Source organism: Marmota marmota, unplaced genomic scaffold, assembly GCF_001458135.2.
Source record: "Marmota marmota marmota unplaced genomic scaffold, marMar, whole genome shotgun sequence".
NCBI lineage: Eukaryota > Metazoa > Chordata > Mammalia > Rodentia > Sciuridae > Marmota > Marmota marmota.
In genome coordinates, this window is record NW_026000037.1 from 57046107 (window position 1) to 57070197 (window position 24091).

General features: G+C 42.0%; 1 protein-coding gene and 1 pseudogene across 2 annotated transcripts in view; both read left to right on the forward strand.

The window, feature by feature from the left end:
- Myo3b (myosin IIIB) overlaps positions 1-24091 on the forward strand; it is a 425075-nt gene that overhangs the window by 127382 nt on the left and 273602 nt on the right. The gene's annotated exons all lie outside the window — the stretch shown is intronic.
- Positions 9002-10155, forward strand: LOC107136915 (annotated as a pseudogene). The gene has a single exon (XR_001502780.2). The product of XR_001502780.2 is annotated as a PRELI domain containing protein 3B-like (transcript).

The following is a 24091-nucleotide window of genomic DNA, read 5'->3' on the forward strand; positions in this document are numbered from 1 at the left end:
CTTGTGCTGAACGTTAACCCAATGAGACCACTTTGAGCTGCAAACTTATGACATTTGCATGTGTTATTCCTTAAAAACCCAAACCCAGCTCAGGCTGGAACACTCGGGTTCTCTGTAGGACTGGTATGCCATTTGGGGCGACTATTTCTTTGACAAGGATTGTATTTCCCTGAAGGCAACACTCCTCAGCTCCGCTCCCCACTCTGTGTTTCAAGGCTGCTTGGTGCCACGTGGGTCTATAAGGTCAGCAAACAACGGATTTGCACCGGTAAAAAAATCCTAACCCAGTCATTTATGAAGTCCCACAAATATTCTTGGCTTTTACGTCCTTCTGGGTTCTCAGGAGGCCATGCAAAGGGTTAATCCCTGCTGGAGTAGAAGAACACAATAACCTTTATTTACATTACCTCACAAATTGGTAATTTTAATTAAAATGAGCAGTGGTATCTCCAGTGACACACTCTCCATTTTAGATTTATTTAGCCAATGATTAGCTATTATTGCTTCTTGAATTAATTAGCATCTCTTGAACTACAGGGAATTCGTGAATTAATAAAAACTCACAGAGAAGCTCAAAATTAAAAAAAAAAAACTTAAGTTCAAAACCCCCAAATTCTTCTCTCCCCTATGAACAGATATCAATCAGTACACTTATAAATGTATCTTGTCTCCTTTTTCATTTTTAAAAATTGGGATTTTTTTTCTCTCTTCATGAGGACAAATAAAGCAATGAGTTTCAAGGTTACACCTCCCAGAAGAGCATCTAATTTAGATGAACTCATAGATCATCTGACCCACTGAGGGCTGGGCCTGATTTGATCTCACTTATACAGTCGGAGAATACAATGTGATTTTCTCAGAGTGTAAACCAAGAAGTGACTCTGTAGGACTTGAAGCTTGAAACTGTGCAGTGTCCACATATTTCTAGAACATTCTGTCCTTTAAGGAACTGTACCATTGCCAGAGAAATAAGAGTTTTGGCCTCATCCAGAATACCTAAAAGAGTAAAATGAGGGCTGCGGACACCAGTCAGCACATTGTGTTTCCTGGCAGGTGCTGGGTGGGGTCTTGTGAGAACCAGCTCTGCAGCCCACGCAGATTTCACAGTAGTGCTCATGGCCTGTTATGGGAGCTGACTTCTGTGGCTGTGCTGTGGGATCTGAAATGACATCTTGGACCATTTCCCCATATTGGTTTTTATTTCTTCTTTTTAAAAAATTGCACTTGATTTTTATAATGCATATCAGAAAGAGTCTGCGTGGATATGAACAGTAGTGACACTGACGTCTGCACTGTCTGTGTTTGCACACACAGGCCTGGTGGTACATGTGTGGCCCTCGCTAGAGTGCCACCTGGGTCACCACCAGAGAGAGGCCTCTGTGCAAGGGTGGAGCTGTAGCGCGTGGATCCGCAGTGCCTCTTTCCGGCTGTGCAATCCCCGGAGGGCCACTCAACCTCCTGATCCTCCAGTCCTCATTTGTCAACTTGGGGCTGAGAACAGGGTTGCCGTGGGGATTAAATGATATCAGAACCTGGCAAATAACAATGACATAAGTAACTTCCTTATGCCTGGTGCTGTTCTCTCCAGGTCCTACAAGTCACTGGGTTCTTACAAGTCCATGAGTTCCTTCTAATATTATCCCCATATAATATTGGCTGTATCCCAAGCTCAGATCAAGTCTGTATGTGATAGAAAACCTCAAATAGCAGTGGCATAGAATAGATTGGGTTTTATTTTTCTCTCACATAAAGTAAATAAGGAGTTAGGCCACAGGTGTGGCAGGCCCACATAGCAGCCACTGGGCTCCTTCCGTCATGCTACTACACTCCTAAGGGCACCTCATGGACCAAAGTGGCTGCTGGAGTGCCAACATTTACATTCTTAGTCAGGTGGAAGGAGTAAATCTCCTTACTCTAAGACCCTCTGACGGTTTCACATAATGCATTATTGGCTAAAACCTATCACTTACAGATATGATCTTAATTCCAAGTGGCTATTATTATACATTTATTATTAGCCCCATTTTACTGATGAGAAAACTGAAGCTCAGAAAAGTTATGTAACTTATTCAATGTCGAATATCTAAGAAACACCAGAAGTGGTGGCACACGCCTATAAACCCAGCTACTCATGAGGCTGAGGTAGAGGAATAACAAGTTTGAGGCCAGCCTCAGCAACTTAGTGAGACTCTGTCTCTAAACAAAACATACGAAAGGCTTTTGGATGTAGCTCAGTAGTAGAGCACCCCTGGGTTTGATCCCTAGTACCATTAAAAAGAAATCTAAGTGACCGTCTAGAATACAGTCTGACTTCAGATCCTGTGCTCTGAATCTCTCCAACATATATTCTCTGAAGAGCCTGAAATCTCTGGAGTCGGGTCTCACTCTTCCTCCTGGACCTCCCGTCTCTTTTTCTCTTTCCACAGTTCTCAGCTCTGTGTGTTCTTCCTCCCAGGGTCCTGGCACTGTTTCCTTCCCTACTGCTGCAGACAGACAGCATTCTGATTCATGCCACTTGATGGGCGGGGTGGGGGGGCAAGAATTAAATGAGAGACAGAGTAAGGGTCCAACAGATGTTCACGATGAACATTTTATTATAAAATGGACATTATCAAATGGTGATTATGACCAGCTCCCGATGGTGGTGCTATCCAAAAGAGACATGAGTAGGAAGGACAGCCTGTAGGGCCCACGGGGTGAAGAAGAGGGTTCTAAGGAGGGGCCGTCATGACCCCCGCCAAGGATGACCTGTGGCCTGGGAGAGACTGGCAGTAAGGACAAGGTGGAGTGTCTGTGTGGACATCTCTCCCGGGCTTCTCCTGAGAGCTATGATGTTCTCCTGTTTCCATGGGACACCCCAGTCCTCTGCTCCCTGACTGCTGGAGTTTCCCAGGCTGCTTCCACAGATTGTGGTGCAGAAGGAAATCTGGCCCTGAGTCAGTTAGAATTTCAATTAAAAATGAAAATGTTGGGCTGGGGTTATAGCTCAGTGGTAGAGTGCTCGCCTAGCATGCACAAGGCACTGGGTTGGATCCTCAGCACCACGTAAATGTAAAATAAAGATATTGTGTCCACCTAAAGCTAAAAAATAAATATTTAAAAAAAAATGAAAGTGTCAGCCCACATCACCAGTACTACATTCTTTCAGCCCACTGATCATTTATGGTAGGGATAAAAATATCAGTTATAACCCTTTGGCTGTAGTGAAGAAAGAACTGTGTGTGTGTGTGTGTGTGTGTGTGTGTGTGTGTGTGTGTGTTAGATTCAAAATTTACAACAGTAGTTTTAAAAATAATAAGATGTCATAGAATCTCTTGGTCTTCCATTGACTTTTGGGTACGTGTGTGGTTTCTGTTCATTTCTTAGTCTTTTAACTCAGAATTTCATGAGGTCATTCAATGCATGATATTTAGCTATCATGTCAGGTTAATGCATGGGAAAATCATCATTGATTTTTTTATATGAAGGCTATTAATTTTTTAAAAAAATTTTGCTAAAAGGCAATATTTGAGTGAGTAATGGGAAATTCTTGCCTTTAAGAGAGTCCAGCAGTTTGAGCCCTTAGGCTAAAACAATGTTTCACACACAATAAAGCATAGAAAGCCTGGTTTTGATCACCCAAGTTATGGTTTGAACTGGGGCCTCTTAAAAATTCATATCTGAAGATTTAATCCTCAGTATCTCAGACTGTGACCTTATTTGGAAACAGGACCCTTGCAGATATAATTAGTTAAGATGAGGTCATACTGGTGTAGGGTGGGTTCCAATCCTATATGACTGGTGTCCTGATAAAAGGGGAAATTTGGTGCAGAAACACAGAGAGAATGTCATGTGATGACTAGTGTCAGGATGTATCCATTCAAGGGACCACAAGCAGCTAGGAGAGAGGCCTTGGCAGACCTTCCCCAATGCTTTCAGAAGGAACATGCCCTGTTGACACCTTGATCTTGGACCTCCAGCCTCCAAACGCTCAGGTTGTGATAGATGATATGGCAGCCTAGGATCTCAGTACACGCATGACTGGGTGGTACAGCACCTTAAATCATTAGATATTCCAAATCTCTGTTTCCTACACTGTAGGTGAGGATAATACCCAGCTACCTGCGGTATTATCCTCGAGGGAATATTAGGTAGTAGTATTGTACCTAAGGCCATTGTGTTCCTTCTTCCCATCCTTCTTTTCTTTTTTGTTTAAATATGTATACAATTTTAAAGGTTTATGCTAAATTCTCCCTTCAAAACATATTGCTCAATACTAAAATTGGGGAATTTCTCTAATGGCCAAAGATTTGCTGGCTTTAAAGAGGCTTCAGGAACTAAATATATGCTCAGTACTGAGATTTATTGGTCACGTGTACCAATAAATGTTCCAAGAGGAACAAATTATTATTATTATTTTATTTTTTTGCTGCTTTTCTTTTTCCATACCAGGTCTGTGCTTTGTGTTTCTGTCTGTTATCCCTCCCCTCCATGGGGAACCAGTGTACTACTGCTACTGCTGCTGCTGCCACAGCCAACTTGGCTCCAATGTACTCTTTCTGGTTCTTCTTTCAAGACACCCGAATTTCTGAGTCTCTAAGACACTATGACTGTCCAATATTGAATTTTAGTGACATCTCTCTTTCACCCACCTTGCTGAGCAACTGTACTCCTGGAACAAATTATTATGGGGAGATAGCAGATGGGTGTCATCTTGCAACCCCACTCTGACCATCAGACCCCCTTCCTGGAACGCTGTGTGGAGGATTCTGAATCTGTGTCTAAGGTAGAGTCCATGAGTTCCCGTGCTATTTGCAGTGGGCATAGACTAGTGTCACTCAGTGATACCTGCCATGGACTTAATGTAGCTCATACTTTTGTGTATGTAGAGTTCACATTTCTTTTTAATATTGACCAAGTTCTCTGCAATGTGAAAATTTATGACAAAACTCACTTAACTAGAGAAAGCCAATTAGCTGACATTCATCTAAATCAGGCATATCCTAAAAAATACTTGAGAGTTAAAATAAAAGTAGTTGAATAAATTTAGAGTTGTCTGTGAGGAGAATACAGATAATAATTTTAACAAGCTTTTATTTTCCCCTCATGGTGCTGAGGATGGATCCAGGGCCTCATGCATGCTAGGTAAGCACTCTACCATGGAGCTACATCGCAGATCTAACAATATGCCTTACTTAGAGCTGGTTGTTGGAGGTTGTGCATCTGACATGGTGAAATTCACTTTACTTGCATGATTTCAGTGAATTCAAGTCATACAAGGCAGGTTATTGCTCAGGATACTAAACTTATTAAAGGTTAGGTGACAGAGAGGCTTTAGGTCTCATAGCTGCATCCTGGCAGAGCTGGGATTTAAACCCAGGTCTGTGTCATATTGCAATATCTTTTCTTAGGCTCATGATGCTAGAATGTGTGTATGTGGGCTTAATTGAGGTGAAATTCACATAACATAATATTAACCTTTTTTTTTTTTTTTTTGGTACTGGGGATTGAACTCAGGGGCACTCACCCACTGAACCACACCCCCAGCCCTGTTTTGTATTTTATTTAGAGACAGGATCTCACTGGGTTGCTTAGAGCCTTGCTTTTGCTGAGGCTGGCTTTGAACTTGCCATCCTCCAGTCTCAGCCTCCCATGCTGCTGGGATTACAGGTATGCACCACGGCTCCTCGCTAATATTAGCCTTTTAAAATGAACAATTCAGTGGCATTTCAAACATTCACTATGTTATGCAACTGCCATTTCTGTCCAGTTCCAAAATATTTTCATCATTCCACACAGAAACCCCACACCTACCTAAGCAGTTTCTTTACATTTCCTGTTCCCCTCTAGTCCCTGACCACCAGCCAATCTTCTTTCTGTCTCTTGAACTTCCCTGTTCTGTATATTTTATATAAATGGAGTAATACAGTAGGAGACCTTTCATGTTTGACTCCTTTCATTTAGTACACAGTGTCCTGGTGATTTCAGGTAAAACTTCAGCTCTCTGCTCCAACTAGAGTAACAGCTTCTATAATATCCCCCCAACTCTGCAACTGCAGTCATTGCAAACCATCCTGCAAAACAGTCAGCATGATCTTTATTCCCAAACTGATCAAGTCCTCCTGGCTTGTAATCATTCTGTGGCTTTGTACTACTTAAAGGATGTGCTAGGACTGAAACCACACAAGGTCATAAAGGATCTGGTCTCTGTGTCTATGCAGTGTACCCTCTCCTCCAGGCTGCCTGCCCATCCCAACAAACTGAAAAAAGGTGGTGCTTCCTCTAACTGCCCCAGGAAGACTCAGCGGGCTCTTCCCTCATGCTTTCATATCTGCATGGCGCCATTTATAGGCTTTCCTGTCATTAGGAGAGGAGAGGAGAGCAAACCATCCTGAAGCTGCTTGTTTATGTCTCCCTACTCAAGCTTTGATGTCCTTGAGAGCAGAGAATGAATCTGTTCTGCTTTGTACCGAGTACCTAGCACAGTTCCAGCATGTGGCAGCTCAATAAACATCAGCGTCTTTTGAAGAACCGGAATTCTAGGAGGAAGTGACATCCTCCAACTTATGCATAGCATTTAATGGACCTGGTTAGAAATTGAATGTTAGAACATATGATCTTTGGACAATGACTCCTAACCACAAACACAAAATTGAAGAAGGGGAGGGGCTTTGCATACCCTGCCCCCCACCACCTTCCCAGAGCAAAAATGAACATAGAACTCCCAGAATCATCATAGGATTTTTAAAAAAATGATTGATGAAAGCTACAAGGTTAGCTGTGGATTCTGTTTTGGTTCTTTGAATATATGGAAATGATGTCCAAACAATCCCCCCACCTCCCACCCCCCACCAATCTCAATGGTCATTCCTTTTTAACAACTCTGCCCACTTCTCTCCAATCCCCCACCTCCCACTTCCCTATTTTACCTTCTCCATCACCTTGTTTGGAGAGGAGCCACTTCTGAACTCAGGATTAAGAGAAACAGTTGTTCTCATGGCTCATGGTGTTTTAGGACCATGGTCACTGCCAGGACTCTACAAGAGTGGTGTTTCCTTTTACCTTAATCATTGCCAGGCCAAGCCTGCTTTAGGACAGCGTCTAGTGTGATAGATAGGTGGAAATCGAGGTATGGAGAAGTTGGAGGTCATGACAAACTCTGCTTCCTTGCTATAGAAGGTCAATGGCACTTCTCATGGGTGCTAATCTTGGCCATATATATTAGTAGCTTAAAACACTCTTCATACCAGCGGATGAAGAAACATACTAAAGAAAAATAATTTAGGATGATAGTAAGCAGACGAAATTACAAGATTGATTTTGAAGGAGTTTTGCCTTTATGTGCTTCCATACAGGAAATTCTCTGTCCAAAGGGCTCCTTGGATGTATTACTTTTCTGAACCTATAACATTGACAAGCCCCGATGTGAAAAGAAAAGGCCAAAATCATATTGCTAAGGAAGGAAGAAAGGAGAAAAGCAAGGAAGGAATGGAGGAAAGGGACAGAGGGAAGGAACCTAAACTCTATGATGGATCAGAATGGAACAAAAACACAAAGTGCTCAACTAGACTGAAGCTGCTGGCAGGAGGAGCAGCAGGGCTGGGAGTTTGGCTTCAGTTGATAAATGGGACGAGGGGCTCCAAGCAAGGCAGGGTCTGGAGCTAGACTCTGCTCAAGAGTCTGGGGTTGGTCTCCTGGGCTGATAAAAGAGGCTGGGGGAAAAAATAGGGTGGGGGAGGGGTCACATGAGCCCATGTTCTAAGCACCGAGGTTTCTTCCACTTTGTTCTTCATCACCTGGGCCAGTGCTGACCATCATCTGGGACTATGGCTTTGGGCTGCCTTCTGGATAGAAGGATTGATAAGCAACCAGAACTTTTGTTGTCACTGTGATGGGCTTGTCCATATACCTAAGAGAATAGGATTTTTAAAAATGCTATTCTAATACCTGGCTCTGTGCTAGAGCCCCAGAGAGCTGGGCAGACAAAACTTTAAAATTATTACACTAGGAGAGTGGACACAGGGGAAGAGAGAGGAGAAGGAAACAGACCTCTTCTCCCCCAAATGAGCCTGCCAAATGAAGTTTTGAAACGCATTGAAGCTTCTAAGAAACTACCAAAAATAACAAGTGAAATATAAATTCATTTGAAATGAAGTTAATTTCATGGAACAGCCCGAAGGAGTGAAATAAGTAACTATTAATTGTTAAGAAGGAAAACAATTTGGGATAAGATATGTAAAAGCTAACACTAATCTTAAGCTGGGGGGAAGGCACTGTTCAAGATGTGGTTTAAGCATGAATAGATTTCTGTGCTTATAAAGAGGACAGAATCCAAAAAGGAAGTCCTCATTCTACAGCGATATATGCATACCCATGTTGATAGCAGTGCAATTCACAAAAGCCATGTTATGAAATCAGCCTAGGTGTCCATCCACAGATGAATGCATAAAGAAAATTGTATACATAAAATCAATGGAGTTTTACTCAGCCATAAAGAAGAACAAAATTATGTCATTTACTGAAAACAGATGAATGTATCATGCTAAGTGAGGTAATCCAGATTCAGAAGGTCAAGGTTCATATATTTTCTTTCATATGGGGGAGCTAGAGAGGAAAAAGGAAAGACAAGGGACTTCATGAAAATAGAAAAGAGACCAGTAGAAAAAAGGCAATCAGAGGAGAGAAGAAGGAAGGAAGAAGGAAGATATAGGGAAATGAAGTAGAGCAATTGATACTAGGAGCATGTACAAATATATCACAAAGAATCCCAAGATTATGTATAATCATAATGCACCAATAAAATAATTTATAAAAAGAAAGAAGGTAGAACTACTGGCAAATTTATAGTTCAGCATACATGTTAAGCCTGTAGGGCAATCCCCAACACTATAAAAAACAATATGTAGGGCGCTGAGGCCTGGCCCAGCCCGGATAGGGCGTGGGGCCGCCGTAGGGTGGGGCTGGGTAGTGTGGCCTCATTGTTCCCCAGAGTCTCTGGGACAGGACTCAGGCTGCCGGCACCATGAAGATCTGGACCTGCTGGCAGGAGGAGCTCATCTTCGACCACCCATGGGAAACTGTTACAACAGCTGCAATGTAGAAATACCCAAACCCTATGAACCCGAGTGTGGTTGGAGTTGATGTGCTGGACAGGCATATAGATCCCTCTGGAAAGCTGCACAGCCACAGACTTCTTAGCACAGAGAGGGGACTGCCTTCCATTGTGAAGTCTCTTATTGGCTCAGCAAGAACCAAAACAAATGTGCAAGAACATTCTGTAGTTGATCCTGTAGAGAAAATAATGGAACTTAAATCAACTAATATTTCCTTTACAAATATGGTTTCAGTGGATGAGAGACTTATCTACAAACCACATCCTCAAGACCCAGAAAAGACTATTTTGACTCAGGAAGCCATCATCTCTGTGCAGGGAGTCAGCCTTAGCAGTTACCTGGAAGGACTGATGGCGACCACGATATCTTCTAATGCTAGTAAAGGCCAAGAAGCAATGGAATGGGTAATACATAAATTAAATGCTGAGATTGAAGAGTTGGCAGCTTCAGCAAGAGGAAGCATGAGGACACCAATGGCTGTGGCAGCATTTGTAGAAAAATGATAAAGCATTGGAACTGTACCTGAGTTTGGTTCAACCCCAGAGCCAAGCAAGCAGAGCCTCTCCTCATACATACACACTCACCTTGCTAATACAGACTAGCACAGCCTGCATGGGGGAGCTGACTCTAAAATGAGAATTTGTGTAGTCTTACAAGACATTAAATTGTATAAAATAACTTACTCTACTAAAAACCAGTGTTTTGATTTGGTATTTAAATGATATTTTTGGAGTAAAAATCATCACTAAGTCTAATATATGACTCCAACATATATAATATTTTATTGTATTATAGAGTACTGTGTTGATTTGCCAAAGTTTTGTAACTTAGTAAAGGTATTACCTTCTTGGACTTGTACTTTATGATTTAGCATGCTATACCATGGGCTGGTTATGTTAACTAAAAAAATAAAGTCATTACCTGAGGGAAAAGAAAAAAAGAAAAACAATGTATAGTTTTTAAGCCAACAGAAAGAATAAAGGGTCTGTGGAAATTTTTCATCCTTCCAACAGAAGGCAGAAAGTGAAAAAGGAAAAAAGAATTAGAGGAAATGGGTAGTAAAAAGAGATTTGTACCCCTATGACCATGCTTTGGAATGACCAGGCAGTCAGTTTTCCCTGAGACTTCCAGTACCCAAGCAGTGGTGTGCTCTGTAATATCCTGCTGGGCAGAGGCGGGGTGGGGTTGATTTATAGTGTTTACTGATTTCTATGGTTTAAATATGCCCACCATGACCACCTTCCAGCTACCAATGTGATATCAGCTATTTCACAAAATTCCTGGAAAGGTAACAATGATACCCAGTGAGCTCGTGGCTGCTGGCTGTAACACATCACTATTTGTTTGTTTGGGATGAACAGATCTTCCTCATGGTCTTCATACTACCTGTAACTTTTTGGCAATAAAGTTAAAATTAAACCAGTGCAACAGCAGGGAGATATTACCATGAGAATGATCAAAATCTGAGACACTGACAATACCAGCTGCTGGCCAGGATGTGGAACAGCAGGAGCTCTTACTCATTGCTGGACAGAATGCAAAATTGTTCAGCCACTTAGGAAGATAGTTTGCAGTTGCTTACAAAATTAAATACGCTCTTACCATCCAACCCAGCAATCATACTCCTGGGCATTCCACACAAAGGATTTGTGTCGGGGGAAAAAAAATCTACACACAGATGTTTATGAAATCTTTATAATTGCCAAAACTTGGAAGCAAGAGACCGTGAATGAATAAGTAAACTGTAATACATCCATGCAATGGAATATTATTTAGTACTCAAAAGAAAAGGAGCTATCGAGCTGCAAAAAGACATGCGAGGACCTCAAATGCACATTGTTGAATGAAGGAAGCCAATGTGAAAAGGCTCCATTTAGGAGCCTTTCAGAAGAAAAAGAAGAAATTAGAGATGGCAGAAAGATCTGCAGTTGTCAGCAGGTGGGGTGGGGGTAGGGATGACTAGGCATAACAGGATTTAGGGCAGTGAAAATATGCAGAAGATAACATAGTAGTAGATACATGTCATTATAAATTTTTCCAAACCTATAAAATGGATGACACCAAGAGTGAGCCCTAAGGTAAGCTATGGGCTTCAGGTAGTTCTGATTTCTGATCTGACAGTGTAGGTTCACCAATTGTAATCAATGTCCTGCTGGGGGAGGTGATAATGGAGGAGCCTATGCCTGAGCGGGAGCTGGGGGTGGGAGGGGGCTCTCTGTCCCTTCCTCCTAATTTTGCTGTGAACCCCAAACTGCTCTAAAAAATAAAGTCTTTAGTAAAATAAAATAAACCCTGCATGTTTCTAACTGAAAACATAAGGGAATTTATTGGGAAAACAGTTGGTGGCATTGTGTTATTAGAGTATTTATCATACGATTGTGGAAGGCTAGTAATTTATGATCCTTGCTAGCAAAGCCAGATCAATACAGAGATAAATGTCCTCAGCACAATAGAATTTATATCCTCCACATGATAATTGACCGCCATGTCATACATTCAATCATTCATCTTATTATCTGATACAACCAGCAGAAAGGCTGATGTGTATGTGATTTATTAAAGCACACCAAGTGAAACCCTCCACCCAGCTTACCTGTTACCTGTCCTTGGCAACACAGCATCCAGTTGTCTACCTCTAGCAGCAGAATCCCATAAAAGAATCAACCTGGTTCCATGCTAGGCCTCTCTTGTTGAGTTAGAAGTGATCTCATTCACGCCCAAGCTGGCGACCCACACCGGCTCCTTTTACCCAGCTGTGGGTTCTGCCTCCTTTTCTATTTTCCCCAGATCACACATGACCTGCTCTAGAGCAGATATAGGTGTGTAAATGTTTTTTTTTTTCAAATTTATTTCTGTGTTCTCAATTCTACTGCCTGTGTGTCTGTTGCTATACCAATAACTGATTATCTTGATTACATTAGCTTTTTAATAAGTTTTGTGCTTTGGAAGCATTATCAAACTTTTTCTCACGTAGTTTTGTTTAATATTGTAGCTCTCATGGAGAAAGAGTATTATCAAAGGTTAAGGAATTCCTTACTGTGTCATGATGACTTCTTAAGTATTCCTAATGTTTATTTCTTTTTGAGAAAGCTTTCTGTACCCTTTTTTCTATCCCTATTTTAAGACAGCAGAGTACTTGCAATATATTATTTTGGAGATAGAACTGTTTTTTAACTTTTTAAAAAAATATGTTTTTAGTTGTCCATGTATCTTTTATCATTTATTTATTTATTTATATGCAGTGCTGAGGATCAAACCCAGGGCCTCACACATGCCAGGCAAGGGTTCTACTATTGAGCCACAACTCCAGTCCTGGGTAAATGTTCTTAAAAGAGTCTTTATTGTCACTGATTTGCAGCTGTGGGTCTATTCTGTGACATGAAAGTTCCACATCACCTATCTAAGCACGTCACCGAGTATATGGCTGGCTTAAATCTCAGGACACACTACAGTACCAGGGAAGGGAATCAGCATGCTCTAGGGAGAGAGAATGGGGAAATGGTGAAGGAAAGCAGAAAGCTAACCATTCAGAAACCTAGGCTTAGAGCTGATTCCCTAACACTGCAGTAGAAACTGTTCCAAAGGCCTCCTCCTTCATTCTCAGCCCCTGGGAACATTTGTTGCCTGCAGTGCCTGTGCTTTGCTTTTCAAGGGTTAATCAGATGGCCTATTATTCAGCAAATTAATAGCTTGGCTGCCTGAGAGTTCCTTTCAGAGAGGATTAGGGCCTCTGATGAGGCTTTGATGTAATAGATGGAGCTGTACTGCTCCATCATGCTAATGGAGGAGTTTTAAGGACTCCCCAGACTCTCTTTGGCAGTCTGTGTCTTTATTCATTCCCTTGCCTAAAAAAGAAAAATATTGTATCTTACAAAATTTAGTGCTTGAACAAGGCACTGGATTGACATCCCTGGGGGGTGACGTATTCATTTCTTGGTCTAAAAGCACACACAGAAGCAATACTCACAGGCTTCCTTGGGTGGCCACTTCCTCAGGAAGAGTTCTCTTTCCAAGGCGCAGCAGCAGTACCAATCTGGGCCTTGTAGTACATTGTCCTTTGAAACTTTCTGACTCAGAAGGGGGATAACGAGTGACAGACTCTGTGACAGTTTGTGTCCTCAGGAACATGAACCAAGACAGTCCGTCAGTAGCTGTGTACGATCCAGAGTTGCTTAAAACATTCACAACTCCATGTGATCTGATGAGATTTTTTTCCAGGTTTTTCAGGAGTGGTGAGATTGTTAGGAAAGTCTGGCTTGATTCATTGCCCCAGTTTGATGTTCAATCCATCAACAACAGGCATGGAATTGGTGACCCACTGAGGAATGTTGAATCCACTTACGTCTGTATCCAAAGAACACACATTGAGGGAAGGACACAAAGTGTGGGTGATAGTGACCCCAGGACACTTGTGAATCCCCTACCCCCACCATGGATTACAGCTTGAACTTCTTGCTGGAACCATTATCAGCATCATTTAGGAGGCAAACTGACTGCCCTATTGTTTCCACACCCACTTGGGATGCTCAGTCCTCTCCCCCTCCCCCGGCTCCCACAGTAGGGATAAAATTGCTCCTTCCTCTGGGCTGCTCTCAATTCAAGGAGTAAACTTTCCCTGCAATCTTCTTCTTGGACTTTGTATGATCAGCACGTGTGCCTTGGCACCTGCCTTTCCTTCACTTGATGGTTGCCAGCGTGTGAGTGTTGCTTTCCACATATTAGGAATCAAGGGGCCTGAGCCTGTAAAAGTTCACCAGGTCTCTTGTAGGGTTAGCCCTGGATTAAGATCAGAGGTCTGTGCCTCTTTGTATTGGCCACCCAGGATGAATTTTTTGCTAGATGATTCTTTGGTATTAGGCATTAGTTAGGATTGAAGAGCACTCTAAGAAACAGCCCTATGAAAGGGACCAGGGGGAAGGAGGAGGAAAAGGAAAGGGGAAATACTGCAAAATGATATTGACCAAATTACACTGTTATATTGTGTGCATGTATGAATATGTAACAACAAATCCCATCATCATGTACAACGACAATGCACCAATTTTAAAAGAGGAAAAAAAAAATAGCTCTCTGACTGGAGATGTGGCTCAGTGGTTAGAGTGTTTGCTTAGCATGCGTGATGACCTGGGGTCAATTCCCCAGCACTGCAGGAAAGAAAGGAAGGAAGGAAGGAAGGAAGGAAGGAAGGAAGGAAGGAAGGAAGAAAAAAAATACTCTATGGAACTCATGGCCATGTTTACTAGAGAGAAACAGTATCCATTACATTACTTGCAGTCATTTCTGTGAAAACCCAGGAGAGCTTATCTTTAGTCTCATTACCAATTATCACTGTTCTCTAAGCAGCTAGTAGTCTATTTGTCTAGAATGGATTTTAAGAAATAAAGAACAGACATTTTTCCTTCCACATTGTCTGCTTAGAAGACTAGAGCCAAATTTGTGGACCTCTCTGGCAAAGTCATTTATTTAGCACTCTAAATTCTATTTTTCTTCCCAAATTTACCCTTTGCTTTATTTTTGCCTCATTACATATACCTTCATTGAAACACCTGTTATTGTAAGATGCCTGGAATTATTTCTGGAACAGGACGAAGTATTAAAAATCAAATGCATACCCTACTAGTGGGAATGTAAGACAACACAGCTGCTCTGGAAAGCAGTCTTGGTAGTTCTTCAAAAGGTAAACATAGAGCAACTCTGCTCTTAGGAGTACATCCAGGAGAAATGAAAACATGTGCACACAAAAACACAGAAATGGGTATAACATTAATTCATAATAGCTTAATAATAATCCCCCAAACCTATCAACTGATCAATGGATGAATAAAATGTGGTTTATCTATACAATGGAACATTTTTTAGTATTATAGAGGAATGAAATATTAATGTATGCTCTGATAGAGATGAACCTTGAAAACATGCTAAGTGAAAAAAACCAGTCACAGAAATGCCCATATAAGAAATTTCCAAATTAGGCAAATCTATAAAAATAGAAAAATCGATTAGTAGTTTCCTGAGATGGAGAAGGTCAAAGGGACATGGGGTGGGGAGTGAGTGCAAAGAGGTATGGGGTTTCTTTTTGAAGTGATGAAAATGTTCTTAAACTGGTTGTGGTAAAGGTTGCACAACTGTGTAAATGGACAATGTGGAAGGAAAAATGTCTGTTCTTTATTTTTTAAAAAAGGGCTGTGAGCCAGCCTCAGCAAAAAGAGAGGCACTAAGCAACTCAGTGAGCTCCTGTCTCTAAATAAAATACCAAATAGGGCTGTGGATGTGGCTCAGTGGTCGAGTGCCCCTGAGTTCAATCAATCCCCAGTACCAAAAAAAAAAAAAAGGCTTTGAATTATACATTTTAAATGGGTGAACTGTATGGTATGTGAATTAATATCTCATTAAAACTGTTATAAAGATCATTTGCAATAATTAATCAGTTGTGTTTACTCATTTTTTTACACTTGTAATTTTTACTTAGTGCCAAGTATGCATTTTGAGTTTAACTCACTGGTTTTCAGCAGAATCTTCAGACTTATTTGGGATTGTGAGTCCCCAAGGCTAGGGATAGCCTTCCCAGTGATATGCAAATTTCTTCAATATTGGTTAGCACACTGAGTGGTACCTCAGGAGCACATTCCAAGCCTGTGGACACAAATGCTTTCTGTTCTATGCGCACTGCTCCTTGTCTCCGCATACTGCATCTCCTCTGCCCTTGTCCTTTGCTCTACCCAGCAATGAAAATAAATGAGCAAGAGTGGTCAAGAAGTAAGGGAATGACCGAGAGACAGAGCATTGCTGCAGACTAGGAAAGAAAATGTTCAAGAAAGCAGGGCAGCTCAACAGTGGCCGTGAGCCAGGCCTGAGCAGAGCACTTGAACACAAAGAGAACTCAAAAGAGATCCTGGAATTGGTATTCAAGGTTTTGGGGTCCTTTGAGAGATGTTCCTGTGGGTAGTGAAGGTGAAAGATAGATGTATACAAAGATATAGCTGTAGGTACGTCTATTAAATTAAATTTGCCTTAGATTCCACCAGCAACTTTTTTTCTTCTCTTTCTGTGCTTTTGGCTTGTCTTTAGTTTCCACAGCTACACCATCATCTTTCTCTTCTGGGTCCTCTGTGCTGACTCAATGGGTGTTTCCTAAAAGGACCCCCTCCCTTCCTCCATTTGACTCTGTAATTGGATGCCAGTTTTTAAAAAAATATTTATTTTTTAGTTATAGGTGGACACAATGTCTTTATTTCATTTTTATGGTGGTACTGAGGATCGAATTCAGTGCCTCACACGTGCTAGGTGAACGCTCTACCACTGAGCCACAACCCCAGCCCCACCAGTTTGTTTTAAAGGAAGATCTAATTGTGTAATCTTTCTGCTTAAAAACTCCCTGTCAGTATGGCTAAGATTAAGAAAGCAAACCCAAGCTCATTGCATAAGGCCTTCTAGGTTCCAGAAAAAAGTTCCAAGGCAGATTCTTACTCTTATCTATTACACCTGCAGGATTCTGTTCTACTCTGTTCCCTGATTGAGTCTTGCATTTTATACCAAGGGGCCTCCCCAAGGGGCTTCTGTACCCTTCACTTGAATGCTTCTCCCTGCACTTTCGATGTACCCTTTGTCCTTTAAGACCCAAGTATCATCTTTCCCGTGAAATACTTGTTCTCCTACCTAGAATAATTTACTATGCCTGAGTTATTCTAGTGCTTATTCATTTTATCCTTGAATTATGGTTATTTATGTCCGTGTCCATTCTGCTACTTTTTCTAAATCTGCGAGAGCCAGTGTCTCACTCCAGGTGTGTTTCTCCCAAGCACTTGGTACAGTGCCATTCATAGCAAATACCTAATATGTTTTTGAATGAATCAATAATTTCAATATCACCTTGTTCTCTAAATATTTTATATGTGTAAGTTCAGTATTACCCCATAAGATGCTAAGTTTCTCATGACATGAGCCATGCCACTGAGCTGAGGCAGCCCCTGGTGTCCTGTTTCACTTGCCATGTTGGAGAGCTTTCGGAGGAGTCACTCAGAGTAGCAGCATGAGTTTATTGAAGAGATAGGAAAGGGAAAAGGGGACACTCTTAAGAGAGAGGGTGGGTCATCTAAGAGAGGAGAAAGATGGCATACCCCTCCTGCCCTCCAGTTTTATAGGGGGAGGGGGGTTCCCAAGGAAGTTTCCAGAGTCCAGCCCACATCTACCTCTTATCTTTTGATTGACAGTAGGATGACATCAGACTTTCAAGTCCCCATGGCACATGACAACTGTTTTTACAGATTTTATGATTAGTAGAAATTATCCTTATGTTATTGAGTTCTAGGATCAGGTCTGCATAAGGGTCACAAAAGTCCCCCCACTTTAGGGTAACCTATGTTCTTTTTATCTGCATTTTGGGCCTATATTTCTCCTGCAGATAACAGATTGTTTGCTAAGGAATGTAACCTATCCTATTGAATTATGTCAGGCAGGGCTGCAGGTTATATATATGTGTATGTGTGTAAACACACACCACACACACACACACACACACACATTCATAGTTTAAGAAAGCATATGGAGTCAGCAAAGTGGGCCTAGTTTATAGAATTGTTCCCTTAACCTCATGCTCCCACCACTCGTGTCTGTGTGTTCCCTATCAATATCTTTGTTTGTTTTGCACTCTCCTGGCCCCCACCCCAGTCCTGGGGTGGTCTTGAGCATGTAACAGTCATGCACTGTGGAACTGGTTGTTCAGTTCTTATGAGGAATGGCTGGGTACCATCCATTTCTTCCCTCTGTAAGGAGAAAATGCATACAAATGAAAATTATGGATTTAATTCAGGGCAGAGTGGCAAGCAGGATCAAGGGGAAAGAATACAATTCGTATGTCCCTGGGCACTTAAGCCTGGACTAAGAAGCAGACCATGACTGTTTGTCAAAATGGAAATTGATTTTTGAATCAAAGAAATTAGCCAGACATTCAAAAACAAGAATACTCAAAGGCTTGAACTTGAAAATTCCCAAGGTCTTTGTTTTTGCTGAATTGTCAGACCCCTCAAAGCCCCCTCCCCAGACCCCCAAAACTTTGCAGAGTTTGATTAGGACATTGTCAAACAGGAATTTTGTCCTTAGAGGTACGGATCCCACTGAGAGAAAGTGAATAATTTTTAAAATATTTTATTAGTTGTTGGCGGCCCTTTATTTATTTATATGCGGTGCTGAGAATCAAACCCAGTGCCTCACACATGCTAGGCAAATTCTCTACCACTGAGCCACAACCCTAGAATCCCCCCCCCCCATATCTCACTCTTAATCCCTGTGTATTATTGCACCAATACTATTTAAAATGAATGACTACATGTGTCATTTTTAGGAGAATAATGGTTTTGGTGATTGCTTATATTATTTAAATACACCAACAGACTATTTTAAGGATGATGTTTCTACAAAACAATTGTATCTTTAAAAAATGAATCTGCCACGGGGTGCTGTGGTGCATGCCTATAATCCCAGTGGCTCAGGAGTCTGAGGCAGGAAGATCATGAGTTCAAAGCCAGCCTCAGCAACTTAGCAAGGCCCTAAGCAACTCAGTGAGACCCTGTCTCAAAATAAGAAGTAAAAAGGCTGGGGATGTGGCTTGGTGGTTAAGCATCCCTGAGTTCACTTCCTGGTACCAAAAAAAAAAAAAAAGGATCTGCTAACTTCTGGATTATCTTGCCCCACCTCACACACATTTTCCATAACCACCATCCTCTGGATGCACCTATCACTTTGCCCTTTGGTGCTCCTTATCTTCCTGGGCTGCTTCATGCAAATATTTCTTTAATCTTCACCTTAAACAAAGACCTTTAAAAGAAGTCAAGGCTGATCTATGACTGATCTCATCCCTTGGAGAGGCCCAGGAGATAGTGGCTGGGGTGCTGCAGGAGATGCCTAGCTATGCCAGCAGTGGCAGTGCCTACCAGCTTCTGGGAAGCTGCCGTACTGTGGACTGAGAGATCCAGCAATTGGCAGGATTCTGAGCTACAATAATCACACCTTCCCCAGCCCTCAGAAATACAGGGTGGCACTTGATCAGACCAACATCTCGTAACCCAGCTGCTGGGGCTCCATCTTGAAGTACTGACACATGCTGTCTGGTGCCTTGACTGTTCCACGTGCCTGGAGTTGCCTTGGAGAAATACCTGTTTAACAGCCAAGTGCTTTTCACAAAAACCCAATTAAGGAAGAGAGAAATGAAGAAAACAGGGGAAGTGTGAATCGGTGACTGGGGGCCACCAAGTACCATCCTGAAGACTGCCTGAGTACTAGGATACAAAAATCAGGCTGTCCCTGGGCTGCTATCATGTCCAGCAGAAGGCATGCTTGTAACCAGTCTTACAAATGCCATGGGCCACTTGGGAAGAACAGCGTAAGTCCTAACAACAAATGATAAAGCAATACCTCCACCCTCAGGTCTTCCCCTGGCTTCTCCTTGGACTCGCCTCTCTTTACCCTGAACCTGTGCTTCATCTTCATCTTCACCTGCTGCTTGACTCTGAGCTGTAGCAAGTGAACTCTTCTTCTCATTTGACTAACACTTCTACATGGTCCCCTGTTTTCTCCAGACTGATGTCTGTGTATACTCTCCTTCCCATCTGTGGCCCTCAGGCTGTCCCCAGACATGCAGTGCTTAAGGACCTAGAATTTGTATCACAGCTCCTTCTCTAGGGACACAACCAGTTAATCTGGGCTTTTCTAATTATTTACCATGGCCCAAGGGATCAGAAACAGTGTGAAAGGAGTGTTGCTAGGTTTCACTCAGTCGGTACCACTGGGGCATTCTGGGGTTACACAGTGCAGCTGTTTGCCTTAGCCAGGCCTCTAGCCCCTTCTAAGAATTCCAGCTCCATTGGTGCACATTTCTTTACTCTCAAGGGAGATTCTGTGCTATTTGCTCATAGATTTGTTTGTTGGGCTTCAAACCACACCACACTTTTTCTCTCCTACTTGCTTCACCTTCTTTGAGTCTTCTTAGCTGGGTGTGAAAACTGGTTCTTGTCCATCTCCCAGTTTCTTCCTTTTCCATTTCCTTTTCATCTGAGCTCCCTCTGGACCCTCGGTGCCGACAGCTCTGCCTGCAGGTACTAAGTACTAAGTACCTAGTACTAAGCTGAGTTGCTCTTCTTCCCAACCCTGCATCCAGGCCTCCCTCCTTGGGATCTCAGGCAAAATGGCAACTACCCTTCCTCTCTCTTCTACTTTGCAGGACAGAAGCTGTTCCTATTACCACTTCAAAGGCAGGCTGAGTCTTCTGTTCTAAAATTTTTCCTCCTACCTTCTCAGGCCTTTTTTTGTTGTTGTTTTAAAGTAAGTAGTGTCTGTTCTTCTCTGATAACTGTAAAACTACCTCATAAGTATGTGCTCCAGATCTCATTTAACTGTTCCAGGTGAGGACCTCTACCCTGCCAACTCCCCACCCCAGGTGTGAAGTTACTATGGAATTTCAGACTTTAATACACCACTACCAAATATGATATTTGTGAGTTTCAGGAAAACTGGAACGCAGTTACCTATTCCACCAGAGAGGCGGTGGTTTACTGAAACAACGTAGGCAATGTCAAGATTCTCAGTCTGCCTTTTTATTTTCTTAAATTAAGGCATTAGTCATTTTGGGGGAAATGCCTGTGTTTGTCATAGTCTTGTCTTTCAGAATGGAAATTTTCTTCCAAGACATAGTACCCCGGGCTCTGCTATTTAGCCTATAATTAGTCTATTCTCTGGAGGATTTTCTCCTCTTGATGTGAAGGCCTCTTTGTCAGTCAGGCTGCTGTTTGAGGATGATAGGAACCGCAGGGCAGCATGGTGAATCACGGGGCAGGGAAATGTTTGCTCAGATCAAAAACCATTTAGCTATTCTGTACCGACAGGGAACACTTAACCATCCAAGTAGCAAGCCTACAAGAAAATTGCAGAAAGTATGAAAGACAGAATGTTGATAAAGAAATGAGAAGAGACATAAATCCCAAGTTTTGATCTAGTGTTGCCCTGCTGTGTGGGACGAGATTGCCTTTCCCCACGCTTTTCTCATCAAGTTCACCAGTATTTTTAGTTTTTGCTTTTTCAGCTGCTCTATATCAAGAGCGTTTATTCACGGGTAAACATCAGCCTGTGACTCTTGATAAATAGCTCCCCCTTGCAGCATCCGGATTTTTGGTTATGAAATGGCAGTTTATACAGCGACAGTGCATTATGGTCTGGAAGGAGGGGGGCCCTCAGGCGCCTTCAGCTCCATAGCCCAACCTTGCTTCTTGCTAAAAAAAAATGTCCCTTTTGCCTATTTTGGGCATAAGCCAGGCTGGGAGATAGCTGCAAATGGTTGCAACAACCTGTGTTTAATGTGGTGACACTAATGAATTCTGAGAATTAATCTTCAGCCAAGAAAGCATGATGGAAAGTACTAGAATTTCAAATTAGGTAATGGATTGATTTCCTTCAAGGCTGAAATTTGCTCCTTTTTTCTTGTGGTGGATTTTTCTATCATATTCAAACCACCCACCATGGCCTTGTAAATCCAGGGTCTCTTACCTATGTCTGACAGCATAATGTGTTTTTCTATTCTGTTGTTTTGTCTCTTAGCACATAGAAACTGATCTAAACCTAAATTTTATAAAAAAGAGATTAAAAATTCAGCAAATAAAAGATTTACTTATGATTTGGGGGGACAAAAGCAATTTCCCTAAAGATAGTTCCTGTTTAATTTCTTAGAGAGTTAAAAACTCTGAGCTTGAGGATGTCCTTCCCCTGTTTGAGACATTGTCTCAAATAACCCACAAGTGTCCCAGATGTGCCAATAACTAACTTTCCCCTTTTTCCACTGAACTGAAGGCTCATTTCTGCCCCCATTCTAAAAGCACTCTACTAACTCCGGCAGCAGAGCTTCTAAGGATGTCATTTGCTAAACCCATTGATGAAAAAATACAAAACAAGGTTCTGTGGTGGTCAAGTTTGAAACATGGTCTCAAACAAAATTAAGAGGTTTTCTTAACCTCAGTACTTGTGAGAACTTTTAAGATGCTTGTGTACATTATGAAACTCCAAACTCACTTTTTTCTTTTTCTTTTTCTTTTTTTTTTAGAGGATCACCAATGTTTCTCAAACTTCTTTGACCAGGAAACTGGTTTGTTTCTTTCTGTCTCTCTTTTTCTTTTGCTGAATGCCTCATCCAGCTTTCCTCACATGGATTGGCACCCATTCCCACAACACTTTTATTTGCCCTTTATTTTATTCATCCTATTTATAAAAACCTGCTCAGCCCCTGGTTGGGAAAGATATTCTGTGTCTGAAATTTGCAATTCATGGCTTAGTAAGCATTTTGAAATGAATACATATACTCCACTTTGTTTCTTTTGCGTTTGTTCTCCAAATCAGGTGAGCGGTTTCTATCTTGTTTTTAAAAAGTACTAGGAGGCTGTCTGGAGTTCTGATGATGCTGGTAGTCAGTTCTATTTTCATTTACTAAATCCCTGCCTGGAAGGAGAGTTAGATGGAAAGATGAACTGACACACTCAAACAGTAAGAGTTGGGGGCATCAAATTGCATAGTATTAAGCAATAAAGCAATAAAAAGTTGATAGAGGGACTAAAGCCGGTGATTACTCCTAGATGTTCCTAGGTGGCTGCTTAGGAGTGAGGTGACTGTTCCTGGCTCTGCAGCTGCCTGGTTTTTCTTCTTGCATTGCTTTGTGCGATTCCTCCACTCTGACTACCTTTTTTCCACCAATCTAATTTACATCAGTCCCCCCAGTCCTGGCTCCATTTTAACCAGCCTGACTGGAGCTCCCCCGACACAGCTCCCTCCATCCCCATATTGCTTTGCAGAGCAGGAGGGGTTCTCCCATGGGACTTGGTGCATTGGCTTTATCACTATCAGGACTTGACCTCGGTTTCCTCACCTCTTGAAACAGAGGATTAGAATAGAATATCTTGGTCCCTGTGTCTCTGAAATCCTGTTTTCATGTTATTAGTTCTCATCCTAAATATGTAAGCAAACACTGGCTTTTTCTATTTCCTATGCTTCTCTGATCCTTCTGTCTTTCCAATAAGATTATAGTTCCTTGAGGAAAAGGTTCATGATTTTTTTTAATGAATTAGTTTATTTTGACTAATTCTGGTGCTGTGGAATAAGTGTTTGCGGAGTAATGAAGTAATACAATGCTGTTATCTAGTATGACTTTCAGCCATATCTGCTCCAAGAGGAGAACTTTCCTCTGTTAGTACAATAGTAATTCCACTTCAGTCTGGCTCTTTGCCCCCAGGCGGAAAAAGTACACAGGAGTGTCGTACCCTCAAGGCCTTCTTGCCCTTCCCCTAAAACCCTCCAGTGCAGTTGGATTGTCACACACTACTTAGCGTTTGTCCCCCCACACACCATGTTTCAGTTTTACTGATTCCACGGTGTGACATTCAGCCCACTCTGTGCTTAGTAAGCATGGAGAACTGACAAATCCTCTTGATCATCCCTTCCAGTTTTTGGATCTCCACGAGACAACAGATTCACGTGTGGGTTTCTTCCTTGTCTGATTCTCTCTTCATTATTCACACATTTCTCTTTCTCTGTGATCCAGTCTCTCCAACATGCCAAATGACCTGGCAATAGCATTGGAAGCCTTGCTTCTCCAGTGGGTGCTAATATTGTGAAACAAGATACACTACCTTCAGCTGCATCCCCGACTCAGCAGAGACCTATTCTCAAAAGGCTGGGTGGAGTAGGGGATTCCTAGGTGCTCTCAAATTGTATTTAAGGAGTTTTCCTTACCAAAGTGCCTGGAAGGACCTGTCTTCAGTCCTCTCCTTGATGCTCCCAGGACGCCTGTCCCTGGAGGCTGCTTTGGTCCACTGTCCCCTTCACATGCTATGAATTTTTAAAAAAATGGCTACTTGTCTCCCCTTCAGCCCCAGCTCTCTGAGTTTGTTCATTTGAAATGCTGGGCTAGGCACGGGGAAGGAGGCTGCCCCAGTCCTTTTGCTCTTTTTTCCCTTTTCAACAAGTAC